Source organism: Mobula hypostoma, chromosome 10 (genome assembly GCF_963921235.1).
Source record: "Mobula hypostoma chromosome 10, sMobHyp1.1, whole genome shotgun sequence".
NCBI lineage: Eukaryota > Metazoa > Chordata > Chondrichthyes > Myliobatiformes > Myliobatidae > Mobula > Mobula hypostoma.
The window spans coordinates 85,697,648-85,708,416 of NC_086106.1; the positions used below are offsets into that span (position 1 = coordinate 85,697,648).

The following is a 10,769-nucleotide window of genomic DNA, read 5'->3' on the forward strand; positions in this document are numbered from 1 at the left end:
AGCTGGGACAAATTGAGGGCTCCTCAAACAAGGAGGTTCGATGTTTTACTCCTGGACAAGCAAAAGGTGATCAAAAGTGGGTACTTGAAAAGATTAAGGACAGAACTGGACCTCTCCCTTACACAGAGGAGATTGTGTCTGATGTCATCTGGAAATCATACGTCAATCATTTGAGGAGGACAGAATCGATTGCTGGAGAAGATAGGTGTCCAGGGCTGTCAGAACTACTTACTGAAGTCCCAGAATCAACTCTCACAACCACCATGGGAGAGGTTCTAGAGCCTGAGATTGTTTCACAGCCACAAGCCTCACCTGCCAAGCAGAGTGACCCCCTTTTCCAGGAGGGACGTTATCCCACAAGAGTAAGAAATGCTCCACAACAATTAAATCTTTAGGCCTGAATGGGACAATTTAAAATTTACTATGCTGTAGATATCTATATAGTAGTTGTATTATAGTCTTCTGTGGATATAGTTGATATGCATTCTGTATTAAGTTGGAGTTTATAGCGAAGCAGGGAGGAGTGGTGTGTATTTAATATTTCAGTAATATTGTAAATATATTGTTTGTTTAAGCTTTCTTGTTTCTTTTACATAATTCATTACAGGTTATTTGTAAAAGTATGTGAATGACATATGTAATTACACTACCACGTCATAAGTGCGTGCCTTGCTAAAAGTAAAAATGGCAGCTCCATGTTTTACCTTAGATTAGTTTTATGTTTTGGAGTTACAAAACATAACAGTAGCGTGCATGATTGTATGTTATGGACTAGAAACCAGTAAGTATAAGAAGTATATTGTGTGGTGGAATGGACTAAATGAGTGTCTGCCGACGTGTGGTTAGAGAAAGGAAAATGTGAGAAAACTAAGGTGGCTCTTGATTTGGCAGTGTAGATATGAAATGCAAAAACAGTTAGCTGAATCCTGCAAAAACACAATGTGAGCAAAAGTTAACGAAGGAAAAGACACTAAAAGAACAGGCTAAGCATAATAGTTGTCTACCTCAGTGAAATAATCAGTACCAGAGTTGGAGGGTGAGCTGGATGCTGTACACCTGCCTTTCCCAGGCATGGTTTCAAGAAGGCCCACACTAAGTATGTCTCAAGTACTCGGTGAGGCCGGAGTCGGCCGGTACCCTAGCACAGATGGCAGTTCCCAGCGGCACCACGGGAGATGTTGATTTAAATGTATCTTGAACTGAGCTAATAGAAACTAAGAAAATGTCTCCCTTGCACGGTAGATTTGATATAAAGAAAGTATCAGGCAGGAGGCAATGATGTTAATAAATATGTAGAATGCATGTGAAATGTTTTTAAAAGTATCTGGATTAACTGTACAAGTGGGGACGCCTGTCTTAATAAATGTTAGTGTAAATAAGTTACAATCTAGGTTAGTGGAAAAACTTCTACTGTCACTTGTGTGAGATCTCAGTGGTAAAAAAAAAATTGCGTGCCTTTTACAATATTGCCAAAAGCAATTACAACAACAAAGGATTAAAGCTGTTAATGGGAATGGAGACTTCACGGCTTGCTTGACTATACCTCTGGCTAATATTGTACATTGTTTTAAAGTTTAAAAGTATTGCAATAGCTGCCCTTTACAATTTTAACAACACGCACAAAATACAGGAGGAAATCAGCAGGCTAGGCAGCATCTATGGAAAAGAGTAAACAGTCGACGTTTCGTGCTGAGACCCTTCATCAGGACTGGAGAAAAAAACATGAGAAGTCGGAGTAAGAAGGTGGGGGGAGGTAAGGAAGAAGTACAAGGAGGTGGTAGATGATAGGTGACGCTGGGAGAGGGGGAGGGGTGAAGTAAAGAGCTGGAAAGTCAATTGATGAAAGAGATACAGGGCTGGAGCAGGGGGAATATGACAGGAGACAACAGAAGACCATGGAAGAAAGGGAAGGGGGAGGAGTACCAGAGTGAGGTTATGGGCAGGTAAGGAGATAAGGTGAGAGAGGGATAAGTACCAGGAGAGAGATCAGTGGGGAGGGCCGAATGGACAGGGGTGTTGCCTAGGAAGCGATCCCTCTGGAAAGCAAAAAGTGGGGTGGGTGGAGGGAAAGATGTGCTTGGTGGTGGGATACTGTTGGAGATGGTGGAAGTTGCAGTGAATTATGTGCTGGATGTGGAGACTGGTGGGGTAGTAGGAGATGACAAGAGGAACCCTATCCCTGGTGGGGTAGTAGGAATGACAAGAGAAACCCTATCCCTGGTGGGGTGGCAGGAGATGACGAGAGGAACCACGTCCCTGGTGGGGTAGTAGGAGATGACGAGAGGAACCCTATCCCTGGTGGGGTAGTAGGGATAACGAGAGGAACCCTATCCCTGGTGGTGTAGTAGGAGATGACGAGAGGAACCCTATCCCTGGTGGGGTAGTAGGGGATGACGAGAGGAACCCTATCCCTGGTGGGGTAGTAGGAGATGACGAGAGGAACCCTATCCCTGGTGGGGTAGTAGGAGATGACGAGAGGAACCACGTCCCTGGTGGGGTAGTAGGAGATGACGAGAGGAACCCTATCCCTGGTGGGGTAGTAGGAGATGACGAGAGGAACCCTATCCCTGGTGGGGTAGTAGGAGATGACGAGAGGAACCCTATCCCTGGTGGGGTAGTAGGAGATGACGAGAGGAACCCTATCCCTGGTGGGGTAGTAGGAGATGACGAGAGGAACCCTATCCCTGGTGGGGTAGTAGGAGATGACGAGAGGAACCCTATCCCTGGTGGTGTAGTAGGAGATGACGAGAGGAACCACGTCCCTGGTGGGGTAGTAGGAGATGACAAGAGGAACCATGTCCCTGGTGGGGTAGTAGGAGATGACGAGAGGAACCCTATCCCTGGTGGTGTAGTAGGAGATGACGAGAGGAACCCTATCCCTGGTGGGGTAGTAGGAGATGACGAGAGGAACCACGTCCCTGGTGGGGTAGTAGGAGATGACGAAAGGAACCCTATCCCTGGTGGGGTAGTAGGAGATGACGAGAGGAACCCTATCCCTGGAGGGGTGGCAGGAGATCACGAGAGGAACCCTATCCCTGGTGGGGTGACAGGAGGATGGCATGAGGGCAGACATGCATGAAATGGAAGTGGTAAGGGTGAGGGCAGCATTGATGCTGGAAGAGGGAAAGCCCCTTTTGCTGAAGAAAGAGGACATCTCCTTAGTTCTGGAATGAAAAGTTTCATCCTCAGAGCAGGTGCAGTGGAGATGGAGGAACTGAGAAAAGGGGATGGTATTTTTACAAGTAACAGGTTGGGATGAGGTATAGTCCGGGTAGATGTGAGAATATAGTCCAGGAGCTGCGGTTTCACCTTTCACCTACTCCCTTATATTTCTTCCTCTCCTCCACCCCGCCCCCCCACCCCACCTTCTTACTCTGACTTCTTGTCCTTTTTTTTTAATCCAGTCCCGATGAAGCGTCTCAGCCTGAAACATTGACTGTTTGCTCATTTCCGTAGATGCTGCCTGGCCTGCTGAGTCCCTCCAGCATTTTGTGTGTGTTGCTTGGATTTCCAATATCTGCAGATTTTCTTGTTTGTGGTTGGACTATACAACTTGAATGTTATTTTAACTTATAGGGTTGGTTTACGTTTAACGAAATTGACAGTGACCAAATTTTAGCTTAGCATTACCAGACTAACTTTTGTTTATAATTTCACGGCAAATCTCGGGGTTTAACATTACCTGCTTAATACACTCATGTGACCCACTGGTGGCTGGTAATTGTAGTTCTGAACAGTGTAGTTGTTTAGATAATACAATCCTAAATGTATTGGTTTTACAGTTACTTGATCTAACAAACATGAAGATGGTAACGGCGGACACGGGAGCAGTAAACATGGGGGATGTCCGCAGGGGTGTGTTTTTGTTTTCGGGCAACCTGGCCACTGGACTCGAAGGTAACTTTGACACCAGCTTCCGCCTCTACCGCCACCAACATCATAGGCTACGCAATTTACTTTACATAACCTGTTCCCAAGTTATACTTAAGAGTGTGTACGATTTTAATTCTGCCCATTTTAAAACGCCACCCAATAAAAGCCCGTGCGTCATTTTTCTTTGATGGCTTTCCCTGCCAATCTGATAATGAAAAAAAAAGTGGAATATTTTAGTGGATATGCAATGTGTGCACATCATATAACAGTCGAAGCGACACAGCTACCTTCCCTCTTGTTCTGCTCCTGTGCCTTAACAAAGCCTGCATCCTTGCAGAAGGTGCACTGAATCGTGTTATACTTTTAGGAGTAGCACATGACAACGGGTAATTAAAGGAAACTACGTGGTTTTCTCAACTCTTCGGAACTCTGATAAAACATGGTGAACTGTCAACCTTTTCCTGCTTTTAAATTTACAAACCGCAATTGCTGTTATAAACTATGTGGCTCATACCAATGGGAAGGACGAAGAGGGAACTAGAGGGAACCAATGAGCTGAGGCAGCAACAGCAAATCTTTATGACCACGTAGCACTTCAGTGTGATCAGGCTGCCAAGACTTTACAAATTCTTTTGAAATAATAAAATTACAGAGATGCATCAGAGGCTGAACGGACTTTCTGGACTAAAGCAGAACGTACAAGGATACCAGGTGTAATCGAAAATGAGAAATTCTCGACCATAGCAAAAAAAGTAGTAGCAACTGTAGGAAAGTTGCCCAAGACATAAACCTGGAAGACACTGGTGTCTATTGTGTCCGGGCTTCATTTACACAGGTGAGATCTGTTGTAAATTGGATATCACCTCCGTTCCATCTGCCAAAAGCAAAACTTCCCGGTGGCCAAGTACTTTATTTCCCATTCCCATTCCAACATGTCGGTCCATAGTCTCCTCCTGTGGCAAGATGAGGCCATCCTCAGTGTGGAGCAGCAACATCTTATATTCCGTCTGGATACCCTCCAACCTGATGGCATGACTATCGATTTCTCCTTCGACTAAAAAAAAATTCCCTCCCTCTCCCCTCATCTTCTATTCCCCACTCTGGCCTTTTACCTCTTCTCACCTACCTATCACTGTTCTGGGTCGCCACCTCCACAAGACCTTAAGACATAGGTGCAGAATTAGGCCATTTGGCTCATCTAGTCTAATCCGCCATTCAATCATGGCTGATCCTTTTTTCTCCTCCTCAACCCCACTCCCCGGCCTTCTCCTGTAACTTTTGATGCCATATCCAATCAAGAGCCTATCAATCTCTGTCTTAAGTACCACCAATGACCTGTCCTCCACAGCTGCCCGTGGTAACAAATTCCCCAAATTCACCACCCTCTGGCTAAAGAAATTTCTCTGCATTTCTGTTTTAAATGGACGACCCTCTTTCCTGAGGCTGTCCCCTCTTGTCCTAGACTCCCCCACCATAGGACACACATCTTTCCACATCTACTCTGTCTAAGCCTTTCAACATTTGAAAAGTTTCAATGAGATCCCCCCTCATCCTACGAAATTCCAGTAAGTACAGACCCAGAGCCATCCAACATTCCTCTTATGATAACCCTTCATTCCCAGAATCATCCCTGTGAACCTCTGAACCCTCTCCAATGCCAGTACATCTTTTCTTAGATGAGAACCCCAAAACAAGGCAAAAGAAAGAAAATTATAGGCCATTTAGCCTAACCTCAGTGGTTGTGAAAGTGTTGGAGTCTTATTAAGGATGAAGTTTTGGGGCACTTGGAGACTAGTGATAAAATAAATCAAAGTCAGCGTGGTTTCTGTAAAGGAAAATCTTGCCTGACAAAACTGTTAAAGAGTTCTTCAAAGAAGTAACAAGCAGGGCGGACCAAGGACAGGAAGTAGATGTTATTTACTTGGATTTGATAACATGCCACACATGGGGCCTGCGTAACAAGATAAAATCCTATGGGGTGACAGGAAAGATACTGGCATGGATAGCGGAATGGCTGACAAGCAGGAGGCAGCAAGTAGGAATAAAGGGGGCCATTTCTGATTGGCAGCTGATGACTAGTGGTGTTCCTCAGGGGTCAGAATTAGGACCACTACTTTTCACATTGTCAATGATTTGGATAATTGAATTGATAGCTTTGTGGGAAAGTTTGTGGATGATACGAAGATAGATGGAGGGGTAGGTAGTGCTGAGGAAGCAATGCGATTGGAGCAGTATGTAGACAAGTTGGAAGAATGGGCAAAAAAGTGGCAGATGAAATACAGCGTTGGGAAATGTATGATAATGCATTATGGTAAAGGAATAGTGTTGACTATTATCTAAATGGTGAGAAGGTTCAAACATAAGAGTTGGAGAGAGATTTAGGAGTCCTCATGCAAGTCTCCCTGAAGATTAATTTACAGGTTGAGTCTGTGGTAAAGAAGGCAAATACAATGTTGGCATTTATTTCAAGGGGAATAGAATATAAAAGCAAAGAGATAATGCTGAGCCTTTATAAGACACTAGTCAGGTCGCACTTGGGAGTATTGTCAACAGTTTTGGGCCACATATCTCAGAAAGGATGTGTTGTCACATAGAGGTTCACAAGGTTGATTCCAGGAATGAAGGGGTTAATATATGAGGAGTGTTTGGCAGCTTTGGGCCTGTACTCACTGGAATTTAGAAGAATCTTACTGAATGTTGAAAGGACTAGGTAGGGTGGATGTGGAGAAAATGTTTCCTATGGTGCAGGTATCCAGAACTAGAGGACACTGCCTCAAAACTAAGGGATGACCTTTTAGAGCAGAGGTAAAGAGGATTTTTTTTCAGCCAGAGTAGTGAATCTGTGGAATGCTCACCCACAGAATCAGGTTTATTATCACTGGTGTGTGTCGTGAAATTTATTAACTTAGCAGCAGCAGTTCAATACATAATATAGAAGAAAGAAAAACAAAATAAAATAATAACAATAAATAAATAAATAATTAAATTGATTACAATATACGTATATTGAATAGACTAAAAATCATGCAAAAACAGAAATAATATATATTTAAAAAGTGAGGTAGTATCCAAGGGTTCAATCTCTATTTAAGAATCGGATGGCAGAGGGGAAGAAGCTGTTCCTGAATCACTGAGTGTGTGCCTTCAGGTTTCTGTACCTCCTACCTGATGGTAACAGTGAGAAAAAGGCATGCCCTGGGTGCTGGAGGACATAAGAACATAAGAAATAGGAGCAGCATTAGGCCATCTGGCCCATCAAGCCTGCCCCACCATTCAATAAGATCCTGGCTGATCTGTCTGTAAACTCTGCTCTGTCTACCTGCCTTTTCCCCATAACCCTTACTATGTAAAAACCTATCTAACTGTTTCTTAAATATATTTAGTGAGGAAGCCTCAACTGCTTCCCTGGGCAGAGAATTCCACAGATTCACCACTCTCTGGGAAAAACAGTTTCTCCTCATCTCCGTCCTAAATCTTCTCCCCTGAATCTTGGGGCAATGTCCCCTAGTTCTAGTCTCATCTACCAATGGAAACAACTTTTCTACTTCTATCTTATCTACCCCTTTCAAAATTTTGTATGTTTCTATAAGATCCCCTCTCATTCTTCTGAACTCCAGAGAGTATAGTCCCAGACCACTCAATTTCTCCTCATAGGTTAACCCCTTCATCCCTGGAATCAACCTGGTGAACCTCCTCTGCACTGCCTCCAAAGCCAGTATATCCTTCCTCAAGTATGGAGACCAGTACTCCAGGTGCGGCCTCACCAGTACCCTATATAGTTCCAGCCTTTGTAGGCTAGTATCCAAGATGGAGCTGACTAAATTTACAATCCTCTGCAGCTTCTTTCTGTCCTGTGTAGTAGCACACCCCCCATACCAGACAGCGATGCAGCCTGTCAGACTCTCCACAGAACATTATAGAAATTTTTGAGTGTATTTATTGATTATCTCTTCAAACTCCTAATGAAGTATAGCTGCTGTCTTGCCTTCTTTATAACTGCATCGATATGTTGGGAACAGGTTAGATCCTCAGAGATCTTTACACCCAGGAACTTGAAACTGCTCACTCTCTCCACCTCTGATTCCTCTGTGAGGATTAGTACATGTTCCTTCCTCCTACCTTTCTGGAAGTCCACAATCAGCTCTTCCGCCTTACTGATGTTGAGTGCCAGGTTGTTGCTGTGACACTACTCCACTTGTTCCTGTATGCCCTCTCATCACCACCTAAGATTCTACCAACAATGGTTGTATCATCAGCAAATTTATAGACGGTATTTGAGCTATGCCTAGCTGCAGTCATGGGTATATAGAGAGTAGAGTAGTGGGCTAAGAACATACCCCTGAGGTGCACCAGTGTTGATTGTCAGCGAGGAGGAGATGTTATCACCAATCCGCACAGATTGTGGTCTTCTGGTCAGGAAGTCGAGGGTCCAATTACAGCGGGAGGTACAGAGGCCCAGGTTCTGCAACTTCTCAATCAGGATTGTGGGAATGATGGTACTAACTGCTGAGCTATAGTCAATGAACAGCATCCTGACCTAGGCATTTGTGTTGTCCAGGTGGTCTAAAACCATGTGAAGAGCCATTGAAATTGCAACTGCCGTTGACCTATTGTGGCCATAGGCAAATTGCAACGGGTCCAGGTCCTTGCTGAGGCAGGAGTTCAGTCTAGTCATGACCAACCTCTGAAAGCATTTCATCACTGTAGATGTGAGTGCTACCGGGCGATAGTCATTAAGGCAGCCCACATTATTCTTCTTAGGCACTGGTATAATCGTTGCCTTTTTGAAGCAAGTGGGAACTTCCGCCCGTAGCAGGGAGAGGTTGAAAATGTCTAAAGTTGAGACTGCATTGGAGGCCAAGTCCATGGGTATATTTAAAGCACAAGTTGATCGTTCCCTGATCAGTCAGGGATAAAGGATATGGTGAGAAGGCAGGTGTATGGGATTGAGCGGGATCCGCGATTGGTCATGATGAAATGGCGGATCAGACTTGATGGGCTGATTGGCTTAATTCTGTTCCAATGTCTTAGTGTCTAAGACTGTTCACAATATGCAAGGTGTGGCCTGACCAGTGTCTTATAAAGCCTCAGTATCACATCCCTGCTGTTGTATTCTAGACCTCTTGAAATGAATGCTAACATTGCATTGCCTTCCTCACTACTGACTCAACCTGAAAGTTAACCTTTAGCGTGTTCTGTACAAGGACTCCCAAGTCCCTTTGCATCTCAGATTTTTGGATTTTCTCTCCAGTTAGAAAATAGTCTGCAAATTTATTTCTACTACCAAAGTGCATGACCATGCATTTTCCAACATTGTATTTCATTTGCCACTTTCTTGCCCATTCTCCTAATCTAAGTCCTTCTGCAGTCTTCCTGTTTCCTCAACACTACCTGTCCCTCCACCAATCTTCGTATCATCTGAAAACTTGGCAGCAAAGCCACCTGTTCCATCATCTATATCATTGATATAGAGAAAAAAAAAAGTCCCAACACCGACCCCTGCAGAACACCACTAGTCACTGGCAGAAAAGATCCTTCTATTTCTACTCACTGCCTCCTACCAATCAGCCAATGCTCTAACCACGCCAGTAACCTTCCTGTAATATCATGGGCTTTTAACTTAGTAAATAGCCTCATGTGTGACTCCTTATCAAAGGCCTTCTGAAAATCCAAATATACAACATCCACTGCATCCTCTTTATCTATCCTACTTGTAATTTCATTGAAGAATTCCAGTAGGTTTGTCAGGCGAGATTTTTCCTTAAGCAAACCATGCTGACTTTGTCCTATCTTGTCCTGTGTCACTAAGTACTCCATAACCTCACCTTTAACAATTGATTCCAATATCTTCCCAACCACAGAGTCAGACCTCCATTCTCCTATCAGATTCCTTCTTTTCCAGCCCTTTACCTTTCTAACTCACTTGGCTTCATCTGAAGCTTAATAGAAATTGGATGACGCAACAAGACAATGACCCAAAACACAAGAGTAAATCAACAACAGAACGGTTTGAAAAAGAAAATTAGCGTTTTGGAATGGCTAAGTCAGAATGCAAACCTTAACATAATTGAGATGTTGTGGCATGACCTGAAGAGGGCTGTTGATATAGGTATAACAGAAATATTGATGAAATAAAACAGTCTTGTTCAGAGGAATGGTCCAGAATTCCTTCTTGCCATTGTGCAAGTTTCATAAGCAGCTCCAGGAAACATTTGTGCAGTTTATTGCTGCTAAAGGAGGTTCTACCATTTAATGGTTCACATACTTTTCCCTGCCTGGTCTGTGAATGATCACATAATGTGTTCAATAAAGAGATGAAAAGTACAATTGTTTGCATGTTATTAGTTGGAGGCAGATTGTGTTAGTCTACTATTGTCACTTGGATGAAGATCAGACCACATTTTGAGTAATTATTGCAGAAAATCAGAGTTAACAAACTTTTTCTTGCAACTGTATTTTATAAACCTACTGACTCTCACAGCTATTTTGATTTACCTCTTCCCACCGTTACTTATAAAATGCTATTCGCTTTTTTTCAGATCCTTCTTCAGCCCTTTACCTCTTCATCCCCCAATCTCCTAGTTTCTTGCTTCATCCTATACCCACCCACCCAATATCCCTCCCTCTCATCTTTCACCTGCCAGCTTGAACTCGTTCCCCTTCCACTCCCCCAATCTTATTTTGGTTTCGTCCCCTTCTTTCCTAATTAAGGGTCTTGTTCTCGACTGTCTGTAGCTCTCTCTGACCTGCTGCATTTTGTGCGTATTGCTGTATGTTACCGCAGCACGAACTGTTTTCGTATATGGAGAAACGATGAGGCTGTAATTTGAGAACTGTGGATCTCACCTGCGCCGTGGCCAATCGCTCACTTGTTGACATCCATTGGACCGGAAGTG

The 10,769-nt window shown here is 43.7% G+C and overlaps 1 long non-coding RNA gene across 1 annotated transcript in view; it reads right to left on the reverse strand.

Moving 5' to 3' along the window:
* The window catches only part of LOC134353366 (uncharacterized), a 57,130-nt gene extending 46,375 nt beyond the window's left edge, over positions 1–10,755 (reverse strand). The window contains exon 1 of the long non-coding RNA XR_010019597.1: positions 10,720–10,755. This is a non-coding gene — a long non-coding RNA (uncharacterized LOC134353366). The remainder of the gene's footprint in view (positions 1–10,719) is intronic.
* Between the last annotated feature and the right edge of the window lie 14 nt (positions 10,756–10,769).